This window comes from Bombyx mandarina, chromosome 04 (assembly GCF_030267445.1).
Source record: "Bombyx mandarina strain Sakado chromosome 04, ASM3026744v2".
Taxonomy (NCBI): Eukaryota; Metazoa; Arthropoda; class Insecta; order Lepidoptera; family Bombycidae; genus Bombyx; species Bombyx mandarina.
In genome coordinates this window covers 16,032,667-16,049,471 of record NC_143211.1, presented here as the reverse complement: position 1 = coordinate 16,049,471, position 16,805 = coordinate 16,032,667, and the positions used below count along the sequence as shown (strand labels likewise).

Genomic DNA, 16,805 nt, shown 5'->3' with positions numbered 1-16,805 from the left:
TCGTGGCTTGACCGGCGCGGGGCGTAGGAGCGAGTCTTTTCTTGTTCGGTTGGCGCTCTCCTCTTCTTCCGGAGAGGTCTTGACTCGTCGGCTCGCTGTCTCGAACTGAATTTGCAGCGAGGTAGGCCCCTTATTTATGGTCGCCCACACGCACTCGGCCAGCGCTATTATGAGTCCGAGCACGGTGGGCGTCTATTGTTCTCTCGGCCGCCTCGCTCGCCTATTGTTTTGCCTAGTCGCTCTATTAGTTGCCCGTATTGTGACTCGCTCCTGCGTTCCCACGCCAAATCAAAGACCACGAGGGCCAATCTTTATTTTCAAACAAATATTTACAAATTTACTTATATCTATTTTCCTATTTTTAACTATCTCTATTCACATTTATTTTTTCACAACATATCCGTTTATTTGGATGTCTATTTATTTTCGCTGTTCTTGGCGAACATATCTCTATTTAACTATTTACGGACATTTCCCTATTATAACTATTTATTCTTCAACTTATTTTAACATACTATTCATTTATTTGTTACGGACATTTTTCTATTATTTTACAGCCAACCTATAACTATATTTTCTATCTACTTTTAAAACTATCTATGTCCGTCGTGAACAATATCTATTTAACTGCATTTATTTATGTCCGTCGCGAACAGTATGTAATGTTTTCTTTATTGATTTAATGTATCTTTTATGCATTATTTAAAAAAAATATTAGTATTGTGAACTTCTTTTCTATATTCTCTATAAGTGTGGAAAATTTCGTACTCCTCCGTCCGCGCAATTTTCGTAGAAAGGGAAACAAAGTTTTTGCTTCACGTATTAATATATAGATATTATTACTATGAAATTCTTTGTCTCCCGAAACGAATCCAAACATATTTTCGAATATTAAAGTCCAATTTAGACGGTATTTATATAATTTTGACAAGTTTACACGGAACGATGCTTTAAGCATCGACGGTCACTCAAAACTGTTAAGGTCACGTTTTACCAAAGTACACAACGTAAACTTCTCTGATGGGAGACTAGTAAGTAAATAGTTACTATCACCATTGTAGTGATTAGAGAGGTTACAGTGAATCTAGAAGGAATCTAGAAGGAAGGAATAAATCTTGGAGGTTACTTGAGTAGGTAAAGGAAACAGTGGCGATGTTACCACTATCTGTGGATAGCGTTCCGATTTCCGAAGGCTGGGAGAGTAGCTACCTATCGTATATCCTTACTTATATACTATACACTATTAAGTGGTTAGCAGCGGTTTGGGTGTGCCCCTGGTATTGCTCACGTCCATGAGTAGCGGTAGCTATTCATCATCATGAGTGCCTTATGGTCGTCGACCAGCAATGAACAAAAAAATTTGTCATACATCTTATTCTCCGCTTTCTCCACTATCACTTTTAATTCAGAATATTTGTTCTGCACTTCATATGACTTTTTTAATCCTTTTCAATTTTACTTTAAATCATTTTTGAGATAAAAACCAGTCGGCTAATCTAAAGCAAAAAAATAGTAATGTACTTGAAATAGGAGCTGAGCTATTGTTGTCTGCACTTAGTTGTCGAAAAGCGTGGTTTTATGTTACCGTTTTCCGATTCGCTTTATTGTACGAGTTTTGATTTTAAATACCAATTTCTGTGTCAGATAACATTTACCGTAAGGTTATCAACACCAAAATTGAATCGTGGAAATATGTACTGTGTACGTCATACTCAAACAAACGACAAGTTATCTCGTTTTTATGTTTAAAAATCATAATTTGATGGCAGGCACACACACAGATACATTTCTATTGCGATTTTCAATAGTAACAGACAGGTTATCTAACCAGGTGTCCTTGATAGCTCTACAATGGATATTGTATACTAGTTTATATATATCGGAGGTAATACAGAAAAAATACCATTGCTATTGTCACGATTATGGGCTCATACAACCATTAAATAACTGGAGAAACACTGATGATCGATTGCCTATTTACAACGTTAAAACACGCTTCGTATAAATAATTGTTCTTAAAGGTTCAAATTAACGAAACTCTTCTAGAAACTCTAGAAATATTGCCGACCCCAAAAACTCAAGCTTCGCTTTAAGACTTCACATTAGCCTCTAATGTCGGAACAGAGCGATCAAAAACTCCATTTACCTCATTATGACACTCGCAGCCGCTAATACAAGATCAACGAACTATGAATGAATAAAAAATGTCCAGAGATTGTCGCACATGTGTCACGCACTTCCAACGAGATCAGATCCGTCAAGTTTTATTGGCCTTGATGCTGGGTTTTTGTGGGGAGCTATTATTAAAAACACATTTAGGGAATGTTTGTACTATATCAATAGCGTTGTAGTTAAATTAAACTGGTTTCTGACCTCCCAAGTATTATTCGTCGTGGACTTTTTAAGTTTTTGTTATTAAAATTAAAATAAAATGTGAAAGATGTGTAAAATAAAGAAAAAGTGAAAGAGAGAATATAATTTATTTCACACCAAAATACAGTTAACATTAAACAGTCAACAAGTAGATACATTTGCACAATTACATTTACAGAAATTCTGGAAAAGATAAAGATACAGCAGGTATGTTGCGGTGTAGTATTAATATTACATTATTAAAGAAAATAAATACATACAATAAATAGATATATACCATTTACATATAATGTGATATACATATTATAATATAATGCCTTAATATAATATTTCGTACTTGTAAAGCACTAGTAACTGTTTCAGCTAGCTAGATTAGCCACTAATATCACTATTTTAATTCAGTGATCATCAATAAAGTTTTCATTAAATTTTACGTTCACAACAATTTCAAAAATTATAACACGGCCATAAACTACATAATGATTAAAGTGTCGGTTTTCGATCACAGTGCGATTTATTTAACACTCATTAACCACCGGTACTCATTCGTCGGTAAATCTCTTAGTCACCTTTGACGACACCCACGATAAGAAATATGTTCATGCTATTTTAGGGCGGCACTATATAGCTAAATTAACATAAAAAATTTCAATAAGTACAACGAGGCTTAAAAATAATGTATAGTACTAGTATAGTAGTAGTAATGTTTAGTAGAAGTAGTAGTAGAATTATTACTGGTAAATAGAAAAAAAAAAAACATCAATACTCATGGGTCGTCGATAGTACACTAAAACCATGCCTTTTCGTGTAAGAATCTTGAAAAATAAGAAAGTATCAAATTAAATTATCCAACAACATAGAATACAACTCCAATTCTGTAAACATTGACATTTATAATGTAACGTTTGATAAAAATATTAATAAAATACAAAAATTTCTATTACTATGTAAAGTCGTATGTAAAAATACCCGAAGAATTGTGTCAGAGTCCTATTAAATCTTTCGTTAGTTAATGCATACACACTTAGTCCAAAACTTCGTGTATTTACAAACAATTTATTTCCATTTCGTGTATTTGATAAACCTGTTTGTTTAGCGCAAACAATTCCATCATATTTCTTATTCACGGTGATTCATAGCAATTTGTGTCTCTTCTGAGTAAACAAGTTTCATAAACGCGATACAAACTTTACACACGATTTGCAATTGAAATTATAAGTGTCGTTCGTGATTGTACAAGAGATTTCTTCAAATATTGAAACGTTTTCGAATTTACGAGCCGCTATTTTAGTATACAAATAGTTGAAAAAGTCATGATCATTATTATCCTGTCCTTCTCCCAGTCACCTGGGGTCGGCGCAACATATTTTCTCCTTCCATACTCTTCTATCATATACCATTTCTTTGCTAACTCTCTTCTTACCCTCATATCGTCTTTCACGCAATCCATCCATTTCTTCTTAGGTCTACCTCTTCCTCTATATCCTTCCACATTCATAGTTAACATTCTCTTACCAACCTCATTTTCATTTCGTCTCATCACATGTCGATACCATCCCAAACGCGCACTTCTCAGCTTCTCTGCCACAGGTTCCACTTTCAGACTTCCTCTAGCATATTCATTCTGTATTCTATCTATTCTTGTTACTCCACACATCCATCGCAACATTCGCATCTCTTCTGCATGCAATTGCAAATCGTTGAAAAAGTGCTTTAAAAAAAAACAGTGTTCGGAATCGAAAATAGTTTCGAAGGGAAATTCGCAGTGAAACGACGAGATATCCCCCCGATAAACCGACCGAAAATCTGTCCGAAAATCCAAAATACACTGTAAATTCTTTTAAAGGTTTTAATTACACTAAATGGACGACCCCGCCGAGGTTTCCCGACATCAATCTGCTTAATGCGAAAACGCAATACCACCTGCTCCGTGAAAACAAAATATCCTTTTGCCTTCACAATAATTACAAGGGTGACTATTCATTCGGCTAAGAGTCTTTTTATCACTTTTATTAGATTTCTATAGAAAATTTTGATAACATAAAAATTTTCATGGAAATCTTTTCCCCAAAATACCAACTTGTTGACAAACAATGCTTTCTATCGAATAAATTCTATAAACAGCTACAACCCTGAGCAATTGTTTGAAATGATTCTATCACCTCGTTTTTACCATCGCACCGCCCATCAACGGAGCAAAGTTCATCCATACTACTTGGAGCCACTGCGTTCATTCACAGTGCTTTTCCAGATATCTTTTTTGCCACGTACCATCCGGCTTTGGAATGAGCCCCCTCCACGGTGTTTCCCGAGCTCTATGACTTATCCTTCTTCAAACGAGGCTGTGGAGTGTACTTAACGATAGGCAGCGGTTTGGCTCTACCCCTGGCACTGCTGAAGTCCATGGGCGACTGTAACCACTCACTATCACGTGGGCCATATACTCGTCTACCTACAAGGGCAATAAAAAAAAACTCTTAAACCATCTACAATGGAAATAAAGAGGATTATAGGATACTTAGATTGACAAAGTAATTATTTAAAACGATAATCATAGAACTCATTGACTGAACAGAAATGGACTCTTTTAGATGAAATACATCTTTTAACTTATAAGGAGTAAAGATAAACGAGAAACGTCGGATAGTCTGTACCGAGGTAAGTACTGCTGACATTGTACTAGCGCATATAACTTTGCTAGTTAGCATTACGAAGCAATAGATCTTGAACCATATATAAAATTATTGACGTAAGCAAATCGATTTGGTATGTTCACGAGAAAACCCAAAGTCACCTGTGTTGTTGGCTGTTGGTAAACAACTTGGCTGGCTATGTACCCTTCATACAAAAGGTCGTATTTAAGAATTGTTTTAAAACAAAGTCCATCTTATTCTTCAAAACGCACACAATGCCTACGACAGCTAATTCATACACTGTATAAGATAGTGTTACGAGAATAAATTTTATTAGTACCCTAATCTGAACGGAAAACAGCATATATTTACTTATCTAAGCAAAGTTACGTTTAGGAAAGTTCAAAATTCGTAAGTTTGGGAATTTAAGTTAACCGATTTTTAATTGTAATAACGTGTAATAACTGAAATATTAACTTACTGAGTTCCTCACCGGATCTTGTATATGGGTCACGATTCTGATACGATGATAAATTCAACGAAGCACTGGTCTTGCTAAGGCTAGTATTAGCAATTCTCTCAAGTTGAGCCCGTGAGCTCACTTACCCGAGCGTTGCTGGAATAGTCCCTTAGGCTACCGGTGATTAGGTAACGATTAACAAAAACATTATATTAATTTTCGAATGCTATCTTCACTAGCTTCGTTTTAAGGAAAAAAATCGGTTGTCTGTAAAGTCGGTTTACTGACGATAGTTGAACGTGACACCTCATAAGAAAATACTGATGTTACTGTATACTGAAAATACGGTTTCATTTTTCAAAAGAAAATCTTAATTTTATTTGTTTGATAAATATTTTGTATCGATATAGGAGATAAATGGAAATCACTATTGAATTGATCATGACGCTTCAATGTCTCTCATGACGTTTTCAATGTTGAAATTAGACTCGAATTGACTACGGCGTTCCATGATCGCGTCTTTGTTGTCGTCAAATAATTGAAGAAATTTATTGCCAGTTTAGCCACGTGATCGTGGAACGCCTCAGAGCGAGGTAACGCCGCATGAGTCATATTTTTTCATGCGCGCAGCCGACTCCATCGAATTGTAAGACGTTGTCACGTCAAAAATCGCTTTATTGATGTGCCATGAAACTAGCCAGAACAACACCACAAAAATGGCTTCACGATTATACTCCTCCAAAGAAAACATCTACATTCATTCTAATATACTCACAAGACTACTCGTTAAATTTAGTTCGAGATTCGGTCGCCGGCGACCTACGATTTTCGGTAACGAATTTGGCTCAGACTAAACCGAATGTGCCAACTCAATGTGCCAATAGTTGGACATTGCCGACCTACGAATGTGCCAAGTTTAAAAGTACATTCGATTTTGGAATAAAAGTTAGAACGCGATAGTTTATTGTTCGTTCGTTTGAAATTAATCCTCTTTGTTTTGAATGTAATTCTCTAGTTGCCTTTATGTAAACATTTTGTGCAACAATTTATTTTAATTTAATCAAAATAAACGTTTGCGTGTGTATTTCTTGGAATAGGTCAATGCGTTCACGCATATTTTATGGTGGTAGGACGCATTGTGAGTCCGTATTGGTAAGTACGATTTTGTTTATTACAACCTCGATGCAACGGCCGTCTGGTGTAGTGGTAGGTGACATGGTCACTAAATAAGGGGGTCGCGGGTTCGAATCCCGCCAAGGGAAGATATTTGTATGATAAATATAAATGTCTTTTCCAGGGTTATGGATTTATATTAAATATATGTATGTGTATAATAAAAATCTTACATTTATTTCCGTTATCTGGTACCTGTAACACAAGTTCTTTACGAACTTATCACGAGACCAGTTAACGTGGCGTGATTGTTAGTAAATATTTATTTATTTATTTATTTATTTATTATACATTTCGATATTTTTTTTTACTTTCATCCTATTGTCGCATTAGTCGACCTTGAATAAAAATGGTATGTATCGTAAATAATTGGCGCTGGTGGAATAAAATCCTGGTATAGTCGCACCATAATAATACATGGGTCGTCGTACTGAATAGGCCATGGAGGCTCCAACGATAATTTTAATTGCTATAAATATCAGCAGACAGCTCAATTGAGTTGAGAAAAACAGTGAATGAGAACTAATAAAAACACAAAACTTTTGAATACGCTACAAAACTAAAACCAGTCTAACAGATTTGTTGTGCTGTTCCTAAAAATCAAATATTGATGTATGGAAAAACTGATCAAATTTATTTGTATTTAGATTTTTCTTTCTCTAAGTACCGGTAATTTTTGCTTATACTGTGACACTGAGTAAATCAATGCCTAATGCGTTGGAGCCATTTATAAAAAAAAGGCTATTATAATTCACAACATTTAATCCAAAATATATATGCATATTTACTCAATGCAAAGAAGTTTGTCGACAAGATTCAATGTTAACAAACGTGATCTCAACGGTTCGTCCTAAATAGGACAGGGTATTCCACCTCACGCTTCCAAGCAGAGCCTGACTCTTTCCAGTGGCAGCTATCTCAGAGTCCCGGCATCGAATTAAGCACACTTTTAACTTGGCCGTATAATTTTTAAATTGGATTAAGCCTGTGGCGGATCGTGACGGCGCAAGTGTATGAATGATGACGTGTATAAACGTATACGGAGTATCGTCCGACTTAACGGGACCTATTCTTCAATGGAACTGCTTTAGTTCGTAGGTCTAAAAACTTGGTCGTGTTAATACAATCATCGTGAAATTGAAGCAATCTCTGTTTTCCGGTTGTGTTATAATTGTGTAGTGCATTGTACCGTTGGAGCGTTGGAACGGTACGCGGTCTACGAACGGATTTCCTGGTTTGAGCACTTGAGTCAGTTGAGACGGTAATTTAAGCGATGTTTTGGTTTTTTTGCTGATCGATGATACCGCTAATTATTATTATCATTTTAATATACCTCTGTTTAAATAAGCTCCACTCTATGTAATATATTTTTATTTACATATTATTTTAATTCTTGGGTGAGACGAGTGAAATAATAGAAAACAAATAAGATTTAAAACTTAAATGCTCTTATAGTTGAGAATGTCTTCCTCTCTTGTTAGTTTGAAGTTTTTTTAATAAACAAATCTCTTATAAATGGTAAGTAACTTATATAAATAAAGGGAATAAAAAAAAAAGTACATATATATAATCAAATTATCAAATTTATTATCTCATTTCGTTGTTAAATACATATAAAACTTTGAATTGTTCTCAATAACTGTTTAAACATTCCCAGTTTTGATAGATCGATACCAGCCAATCCTTGCAACTAATACAACCAGAATTGGAGCACGCTCTCTTTGAACATTACAAAGGTTTCTAAGTGGCTTAAATTGCCTTCGTACTATAACGTTAATATCCTGATTCGAATTGAAATTTACTATAAATAACGCATTTGTAAATGCTTAAAAAATTACCGTCTCAAAAATCTTTAGTATCAGCGATGAACAGTTCAATATTGTAAAACAAGAGAACCTCAATACTACAGATAAAACTGTTTTGCGCTTTAAAAAAGTTGTATATCAATGACTAACAAAAAAATTACGGAATAATACTAAACTTTTATAATAAACTTCTCTAAAAGAACATAGATATATATTTCTCATGAAGCACCAAAAAACCTATTATTTCTAGTTACGAATGAGAAACAATATGAAATGGTATTCTAGTGAAAGATAAAAATTCGCCTTCCTACTGGTTTGGACGCGATCCAAATTGAGTGACAATAACGATGTTAAAGCCATTGTCAAAAAAGGATATGTCACTAACAAAACGTCAAGCTACTGGATGCTGGATGATTTTTGTTTTTTATTTGTAGAATACGATTTCTTTTTCAAGTTTTCATGTTACCTTTTTCATATTATAATGTTCGGTATTTACTATTACATATTTAATGTTACTAAGCCCCTTAAGTCCCAAAATATACCGTTGCTTATCTAACAACAAATGGTCGTAGTTTCAATAGAATAAAGGTTTAGCAGAAAAAAATTGTTTATTAAGAAATAAATTTTTATGACGACCATAAATTAACAAAAACATTTTATTTCATCGACGCTATCAAGATAAATTTGCATGCTAACAAGTTCTAGTCATGACTTTACCGAACATAAACACTCACTCGGTGAACGATATTCTCTTTATAGTTTTCCTCAAAATCTCCATGTGTGCGACACGCAACATTGTATCAATTTAATAATAAAATTTGTATCAATTTCACTGCATGTCTTAATAATTCTACTCATAAAATGCCCGTATCTCAGATTACTTACATCCGTGCCGTGGTTCTGTTGAGTCATCCGCATCACAAAGTATTTTTAAGGTTCGTGAGCTTGCGGAGCTTTAATATAGAAAGTTATTAAGTTTCAGAAAAGCGAGTGCTTTTCAAAAAGCGCTTGAGCTGTAAACAAGACGTACTATATAGATTTTCAAATAAATACTTGAATTACGTGTGAAAGGAAATTTCTCCACATTGGAAGAATACGGGTGATCCAATCTGTAAAAATAGCTCTATACAGATGGGCGTTTAGTGTAAATCTCAATTAAACTATGTACGTTACGAAAATTATGACATTTGTAACGGACGTGACGTCAGCTGCCATGCCCTACCGCCAGCCATGCCGCCAAGCCATGTTAGCACGCCCCCTTCCGCCACTGCCACTAGCCAAAGCCAACGAAGGGGGGATAGTGTTAATAAAACAAGCCATGCCAACCATTTCTACCTGCTTTCTGCTTTCTCGCACAAATAAAAGAACTTGTAGTTACGCTGCTAGTTTTTTTTTGTCACATCATTTGCAACACATTGACAGAAATTTTATCTGGCAATTTGAAAAACGCTTTCAAAAATCATGCCGAGATTTGTTTTCGCGAGTCTTGGTTAAATATCCTTAAACCCATTAAAAAATAACTGACTGACGCTTCAATCTCATATCGCAGCTGGTTTCAATAATAAAAAAGTCAGTATAACTAGCAAGTATCTACAGAGAAAGCTACCATTGCAGTGCCTCTGTCCCCTCAGGGCATCCCGAAATTAACCAAAACCTAATTTAGTATCTAAACTCGATCCAGCTGAGCTGTCCTTATGAGCAGAAAACCGAAGGCCTCAGGGAACTTGCTCAGATTAATTTCACGACGCAGTATGATGTGATTGGTAAATGAAATTCAGCGGTTACTGACAAGATGCATGCAGATGACGCCAAGCTAAAAGGCTTACAAGGGTTGTCGCATTATAGAATATCATGATACAGTTTTTAGCTGGTTGTAGGACCTCTTGTGAGTCCGCGTGGGTAGGTACCACCGCCCTGCCTATTTCTGCCGTGAAGCAGTTATGCGTTTCGGTTTGAAGGGTGGGACATCCGTTGTAACTATACTGAGAACTTAGAACTTATATCTCAAGGTGGATGGCGGCATTTATGCTATAGATGTCCATGGGCTCCGGTAACCACTTAACACCAGGTGGACCATGAACTCGTCCACCCAAATAAGCAATAAAATATATGTAATTTTATTTTATTTTTTCTCTTCCTAAGCTGGTAAGCCTTATAGGGCTATGCCAGCGTAGTCGAACGAGATATTCAGCATAATTAAGGTATAAATCCGAAATATGGTTTTAGAATTAGCATTTTAGGCTCTAAATCTTTTTTTCAGAAGCTATACATTTTTATTCTTATGACACTATGTTGTTCCTCAATTGTGGAAGTCTTTCGTGAACACGTTTGAGGTGCTTAGTTCTTTAGAAAAGTTGATACGTACCCATGGGATTAGAACTCCAGCATCGATCAATACTAACAGACCGGGTATGTTATCCTTTAACGATTTATGACAAATAAACATTTTGCTAAGTTTTTGGGCACTGTCCAATATAAATCCAAGTACATATAACCAAAAAATAATATTTTGTAAACTTTATAGATTAAAACTATCTTAATTATATCACGTACACAGTAAAAGCTCAAAAATCAACAAGACATGTTACTAACAAACCACCGAAGCCAATCTAGCGAAAGTACCAGGGGTGCATACCAAAACAAGAGGTTCAGTTAATCAAGGCACCCCGTTAATCCAACGGACTATTTGTCCGGCGCCCGCGACATTAGTCCCGCGTCCGGGATACAGCTGGATTTGTCCCGGGATCATGAAGTTTCAGATTTGACGCCTAATTTAGGATAGTCGTGTATGTAATTAGGGTTTTTTTAAAGTATGCTTGATTAAAAGAATTGTGCAGATTTAGGTCATAGGTTTTGATGGATAATATTCACGTAAATAATTTCAGGGGATATTTCAAGATAATCTGCCTATATTTAAAGTTGACCATTGTGATACAAATTATTTTTTACTCAAATACACCATGAAAGGCCTAAGAATTGGCAAGAAAGGCTTATTGAAATAAAATATTCATATCGATCATTTCTACTAAACAATGAAAGCACCTCTCTTTTGAATTGAGTCAAACAAGTTTCAAACACGATAGAAAGAGACAGAGAACGAAGTAAACTAGACTTTGTTGTCGTTAGATGTTTTTTGAACGACTAATGTTTCTCAACAAAAACAAAAAGAATTCGAATGACAACGATAGATTAGATTGTACATCACATTACTCAAGCATCATTAAAAATACACATTTGAACTCTAACATTAAACAACTTTCGTTAATTGCAAAATAAAGCAGACGATCTTGCAAGTACATTATCAAAACCATACTTGGTAGTGCATTGACCTCATTCTAACACCGCAATCCAGTCACTTAATGGAGACACCATATAAATACATCGGTGCATTGCAAGCTTAAAACATACGACACGGATTCATTTTAAATGTGTATATAGCAAAATAAAATTTAAATACTCATGAATACCCATTTTTGATTACCATCGAAGAAGGTAGACTTTATGACCACTGAAAGGTAAGTGGTCAAAGTTATGATCCCATTCGCTGCCTTCTGCTAAGGACTCTTTTCAAACGTCATCTCAAAATGGACACATGAATTCAGTCATCACACTGTAATTGTTGTTAATTACGAGTATATGTAGGTATAATTCATTGAAAAAAATTGATTTTCATGGCTTACATGATTTATTTAAGCAATGAAATATAAAATAATCTCTCATTTAGACAAATTAAACTATTTACTACTAGCAGATGACCGAGCTTTGCCCGGTTTTTTTTTTTGATAAAATGTATATTTTAGAAACTATATTTATATACAAATTACATATTGATAAAATTATGAAATATGAATAATATTTTTCGATCTTACCGACAGAATATTAAAAAAATATGAACTGGTTATTTAAAGAAAAAATCAAAATTATCGATAAACTTGATTATCGAAAACACGAATAACACAACATTTTTGAAAATAAATCGTAGCTAGATCGATTTATCGCCCTCGAAATCCCTTGTATACTAAATTTTATGAAAATCGTTGGAGCCGTTTCCGAGATTCAGGTTATTTATATATTTATATTTAAGAATTACTCGTTTAAAGATATAAGACTTTCAGATGAGGATTTAAGAGATCGCAGCTACGGGCAGTATGACTTGGCATAGCTTATGTCCATGGCCATCATATACTATTAAACCAACCGTAAGAAGTCTGCCAAAAAAGTAATAAAGAAATTCAGAAGTATTTTTCTAGCACTTAATAAGGTGTCTCTCCTATCTGTGTCACACGAGCGTCAGGAATCTCATAACTGTCTCAAAGACGACCTTAAGGAAACTTATCAGTGCCACTAACGGAGATGTGACACGTTTTTCCGATATTCGGGTGCTTTCAAAGTAACTATGCAGACAGTTTTGTGATAACGCGAAACAAGGTGTGAATTTGAGTGCGTGCCGAAATCAGATATTTTATTTTATTTATATTACATTGTTCTTGGTCGGGCTAGAGTTAGCAAGTAGTGTAGAGTTCATCCATACTAACTGGAGCCACTCCAGATATATTTTTTGCCACGTACCATCCGGCTTTGGAATGAGCTCCCCTACACGATGTTTCCCGAGCGCTATGACATATCCTTCTTCAAACGAGGCTTGTGGAGAGTACTTCACGGTAGGCAGCGACTTGAATCTGCCCCTGGCATTGCTGAAGTCCATAGGCGACGGTAACCACTCACCATCAGGTGGGCCATGTGTTCGTCTGCCTACAAGGGCAATAAAAACAAAACTCTCAACTTGAACCCGTTAGCACACCTACCCGTCTGTGCGTAGAATAATAACAAGATAAATGAATAATAAATAAGAAAAAATAATCGAAGTCTAATATAAGTTTCGCAAACTTTTACCATATTTAAAAAGTTTGACAGTAAATTTTAATGCAAATAAATGTGTTTTATTCTTTACTAGCTGACCCGGCAGACTTCGTAGTGCCTCAATCGATAAATAAAAGACCTAAACCTTTGTATAAAATAAACTTAAAACAAATAAAAGGAATCCGTCCGACAGGGGACACATCAAAGGAAAAAAAATGTGTTGTTTTTATTTATTTCCGAGTATTTTCAAATTTATTTACCTTTCAAGCCTTCTCTGGACTTCCACAAATAATTCAAGACCAAAATTAGCCAAAGCGGTCCAGCTGTTCTCAAGTTTTAGAGAGACTAACGAACAAAAATTAGTTTTTATATATGTAGGTATATAGATTTTTGTTTTAATACAACCTACTGTAGTAAACGTGATCACGTACGAAGCTTCATCGTAGCCGCGCTAATGCAAATCAAGTTGGCGGCAAAATCTGAATGGCATTATGCGAAATCACACGCGTAGCTCCAGAAACACTCATTAGGAACTAAGAGTATTCCACTTTGGCACTGCAATCTATTTGAAATTTATATTTGATTTACTAGCTGTTTATTATAATAGTATGCAGTTTGAGTAAGTTTGCTGACATTTTGAGTGACTTAGTGGGGTACTAGTTAGCGACTCGGACTAATAGGCTAAGGGTTCAATTCCCACAGTTTTCTTTTGCAAACTTGTGTAAGTATTTTTATAGATATCAGTGTCTAATCCAAGGAATCCTAGGGTTTGATTTAAAAAAATAAAATATTATTTTATGTTAACTGTGGGATTTGTGACCCAAGCATATTATTATGATCCCAGACAAAATCTGAACAAAACCAGACAGCAATAGCTAAGAGTCGTCCCGGACAAAATTCGATTACAAACCAGACAGTTCTAGCTAAGGATCATCCCGGACAAAATCCGAATCGAACCGGGCAGCATTACCTAAGAATCATTACAGTCCATTATCTCAAGGACGACGATTTAGTTTAAGCCGCTGACTACCAGAACACCCAGAGCTAACTATTCGTCTTTATTCAAAACAAAAAAAAAAAAAGGTCACATTTAGTATGAGTCCCAAGTTTTTCCAAAAGATATGTTTCTTTATTAAATAGGCAAAACAAAATAATTTAAAATTTCTCACCCTTCAAAGCAATTAAATCACTAGCCAATTCTTGAAAACATCCATTTAAAATAAACCTCAAAATACTTAAATAATTAAAATGATCAAGACGTTAAGATAAATTATATTCAAACAGGTTACATTTAATAAAAAGAAATTGACTCGAATAGTTCGTAATTACTGTGTACAAACTTCATTAATATTCATTTGTACTTCCCTACTGTTACTTAATTAATATAAATCTTTTGTTGTCCTAACGCGTCGGCAGGAATTCTTTTAGAAATGTTTGTTAGATTGTGGTGTTAATGTTGGAATATGATGTTTTTTTGTTAAAAATATTTTGGGGAGCATCATGTTTCTTTATTATTATTATTCTTAAATTCGTTTAAGTAAATTTTGAAATGAATTGAATAATGTGATTTAAAGGCTTTGTCTCAAAATTTTCTGAATTTAATTATGTAAAGAATACAATTCATTCATTAAAAAATCGGAATTAATAGGTAACAATTATCCAGGGATAGATCTAAAGATGCATGTGTGTCTTTGAGTATTTTTCGCTGAGCTGTGCAGACAAGTCATTTAATTTGATGAATGGTGGTCAGTCATTAAACAGTACAAGTGGAACTTCGACCTCATGTCTCAAAATGGAAGGCGCCTTCATATCGTGATGTCTATGGGTGATCACTAGAATTCGCTCATCATTCATTCAGTGGTAATATCCTCAGCCTGTGTATTTGCTTAGCTAGTTCTACTCCTTTCCACTATATTTCTATATTGATTTAGGGCATATCGTGAACTCCACAGCCTATCTCTATGAATATAAAAATCAGAAATTTAATTATGAATTAATTATTCATGTCCTATAACAGAGAGCTCAAACCTGACCGAAAAAAAACCCATAAATCAATATCAATATTCACGCTGTCACATTCAACGTGAGACGCTCTATCCATTCATATTAAAAAAATAACATTTCCATTATTACAGAAGCAGCGGGGATGACAGTTCGACGTTACGGACAGTTTTCCTGGTGAGTTGCAAAAATAAAATTTTAATATCCCACTAAAAACTCGGTACCCACAGCAAGGGGGTAATAGGGGCGAGGTCGCAAAACGCTACGAACGTTTCTAGGATGTAAGAGTGGATAATGTTATAGAGTAGATAATTCGCGTGCTAAATTTTTATGGAATGATTAGAGATAAGTAGCTTGCGCCGTGAAGAATGAAATCTACCTCCATTGAGCAGTGATAAAGCACCGTCTACTTTCTTTACCCAGTGAATGAAAATACCGCTGATTTTTTGGCGTGTTCTGTCACCAGTCGACATTATTCTTTTAGAAATAGACTTAATTTTGACAAATATACTTTTTCATATCCCACTCTCTTAAGCTTTCTTTAATGCCTCAGCCTGTGAGTAATTTGATTTGGTCTGTCCCGTACGTGGACGAAGGACCAATTGGCTTTTTTCGCATCGAGCTTAGTCACTACTATAAGCTTTTCGAGGTTATTAGAATTCCAACAAGCAACGTATCATCGTCACTGCCCACGTCGTCTTTTTCTGCTTCAATGACATTATTATATTTATTTCAGTAAGTTGAGTAGAATATCTTTTAGTTTAATGCAACTAGAACTAGTTCGGCTTCGTTCATGTTGCTATCGCATCCAATAAATATATTCGCAACTCTACAAGAATGTTTACTCCGACGAAATGTTCGCTACGCCCCTACGATGCACATAAAGCGATAGTCGCGACATTTCTCGTTATCTGCGGCGTTCGGCGCAAACGATTCGGAAAATCGAACAGGGCCCGCGTCTCCTTCCATTACCGGTATTAGAGTATTGAACGCCCGATATCGGAGGCTTCAAGCTCCATCACGATTTAATCGCATGCCATATTTTGATGAGGACGCGTAAGGTGTGAACTCATTCACTTCAGTAGTACATTCCTCACGATTTCTTTAAAATAATCATCAAATTGCCAATAAATCTACCGGTTGTAGGACCACTTGTGAGTCCGCGCGGATAGGTACCACCGCCCTGCCTATTTCTGCCGTGAAGCAGTAATGCGTTTCGGCTTGAAGGGTGGGGCAGCCGTTGTAACTATACTGAGACTTTAGAACTTGTATCTCAAGGTGGGTGGCGCGTCTACGTGGTAGATGTCTATGGGCTCCAGTAACCAGTTAACACCAGGTGGGCTGTGAGCTCGTCCATCCAGCTAAGCAATAAAAAAAAATAAAAAAAATTGCCAATAATAATCCGAAGTTACCAACTCCCTTTACAATGCATTATAAAGAACAGATTGAAGCTAGTCTAAAAGTAAATGCTGTTGGATGTAGCTAAACCACCATTACGGT

General features: G+C 35.4%; 1 protein-coding gene across 5 annotated transcripts in view; it reads left to right on the top strand.

The window, feature by feature from the left end:
* The window catches only part of caps (capricious), a 476,818-nt gene that overhangs the window by 215,943 nt on the left and 244,070 nt on the right, over nt 1-16,805 (top strand). For 4 of the 5 annotated variants that reach the window (XM_089727184.1, XM_089727186.1, XM_089727185.1 and 1 more), the window contains one exon: nt 15,440-15,482. The exons of the other annotated variant lie outside the window; for it this stretch is intronic. The gene's annotated coding sequence lies outside the window, so the exon portion shown is untranslated. The remainder of the gene's footprint in view (nt 1-15,439; nt 15,483-16,805) is intronic. 5 annotated transcript variants of the gene reach the window in all.